The 2,087-nt window shown below is 47.1% G+C and overlaps 1 long non-coding RNA gene across 1 annotated transcript in view; it reads left to right on the top strand.

Annotated features, from left to right (window-relative positions):
• The first annotated feature begins 239 nt into the window (after window positions 1–239).
• Window positions 240–2,087, top strand: part of LOC125615855 — a 16,753-nt gene continuing 14,905 nt past the window's right edge. The window contains exon 1 of the long non-coding RNA XR_007346445.1: window positions 240–569. This is a non-coding gene — a long non-coding RNA (uncharacterized LOC125615855). The remainder of the gene's footprint in view (window positions 570–2,087) is intronic.

Raw genomic sequence — 2,087 nt, 5'->3', positions numbered from 1 at the left:
ACTGTTGGGACCACATGATATCCCAGATTCATGTTGCACTTCCCCTGCCCCTGCCATGGCACCAGGCATTTCTCACCCGTCTCCTTGGAGGATGTGTTGAGAAGGATCTGGATGACCTGTGTGCCCTCATTTGTCATGGGTCAGGGTTTCCGGCGGCACCTGCATCTTGCATGAAACTTCTGTCCCAGACTCTGTGTCCACACTGGTGCCCTCTTCCACTCTCCAGGCCCAGTGGTACAACAGCCCACTCAGCATCTCCACTCACAGCTCCCAGGCATCTCCTAGGGAGCGTGTCCTGGTCATGGACTGAACTGTGAGCCCTCCAAAGTCACAGGTGGAAGCCTCAATCCCCAGGACCTCGGAATGTGACTATATTTGGACACAAGGCTTTTAAAGAGGGCACTAAGGTAAAAAGGGGTGGGGCCTTTTTCTTTTCTTTAAAAAAAATTTATTCTAATTTGTTAGACATGACAGCAGAATGCATTTTGACACATTGTACACAAATGGAACACAACTTCTCATTCCTTGGGCAGACAGTGCAGAGTCACACCGGTCGTGCAATCATACATGTACATAGGGTAATAATGTCCGTCTCGTTCCACATCCTTCCCGTCCCACTCCCTCTTCCCTCCCCTCACTTCCTCAATCCCACGTTCCTCCATTCTTCCCTAACCCCTCCCCATTATAGATCAGCATCTGCTTATCAGAGAAACATGCGGCCTTTGGTTTTTGGTGATTGGTTTATTTCACTTACATGATATCCTCTGGTTCCATCCATTTACCTGCACATGCTATAATTTTGTTCTTCTTTAAGGCTGAGTAATATTCCATTGTGTATATGTACCACATTTTCTTTATCCAGTCATCTGCTGAAGGGCATCTAGGTGGGTTCCACAGTTTAGCTATTGTGAATTGAGCATCCGTAAACATGGATGCAGCAATGTCCTGTAGTATGCCGATTTTAAGTCCTTTGAGTATAAACAGAGGAGTGGGAGAGCTGGGCCAAATGGTGGTTCTATTCCAAGTTTTCTGAGGAGTCTCCATACTGCTTTCCAGAGTGGTTGCAGCCATTCTTTGTTGCATGGCTGGCATCCTTTTGAAGAGGAGACTAGGACAGAGACACACACAGAGGGACCCTCATGTGAGGTCACACAGAGAGACAACACCATCTACAAGCCAGGGACAGAGAAACCCGCCTGCTGATGCTTGATCTCAGACTTCCAGCCTGCAGAACGGAAAGGAAATACCTGCTCCCCTCCACAGCCCCCCAGGCTGAGCGCTTTGATATGAAGGTCCCGGGGACGAGTACCCTTCTCTCCAGAGCTCTGCCCTCCCGCTGCCCTGCTTCTCTTTGAGTGTCCTGACTCTGCCTCAGAAGGGGATCTCGCTTTGACCCCGTTGTTTTTATCTGACCTATCATTCTCGTTCTTTTCCTTTGGATTTGTCCCAGAGCTGGAATAATTCTGTAGAGAAAACTTCCCTCACCACCTTTGGTTACCTGGAAGTCCTATTTGTATGGGAAAAGTGGAATAAAAGTGCTTGATTCTTCCTCTGCCTTTGCCATCTTCAACATAACGACAGTAATAATCCTTAGCAATCCTTAGCATTTTCTGAATGTGATGAAGGGGTTTTAAAAGCGTTATTAGCAAGTCACGGGCACAAATAGATTTCACAGACTTCCGACGACTGCAGTTACCCCTACTGATGTTCAGTTTCCCCCTCTTTGGTGGAGGGGAGGTTGACGGTGGCCTCCTGGACTCACTTGGCATGACCCTGGCAGGCTTTGTCAACAAGACATTACAACTTCTCTTGGACATTTCTGGCCCAAACCCTTAGCTGGCCATTCCTTCCAGGTCCATGGTCATTTTTGGGAAATGGTATTTAGACACAATGCAGGTGCTAGGGGTGCTCACTAGCATCATGTTGATTTTTGTTATTTGGACTTTTCAATAGTCAGAGGCAGAAATGCAAACATAAAGTACAAAGATTACATTCCCCATGAATCCATACTGCCACTTGTAGTTTAAATTCCATATATATATAAAGCTTTTTCTCTCTCTCTTTTTTTGGGGGGGTGGGTGGGTACC

This window comes from Marmota marmota, unplaced genomic scaffold, assembly GCF_001458135.2.
Source record: "Marmota marmota marmota unplaced genomic scaffold, marMar, whole genome shotgun sequence".
Classification (NCBI taxonomy): Eukaryota; Metazoa; Chordata; class Mammalia; order Rodentia; family Sciuridae; genus Marmota; species Marmota marmota.
Note: the sequence above shows the minus strand (reverse complement) of the source record. Positions and strands in the feature narration are given on the sequence as shown.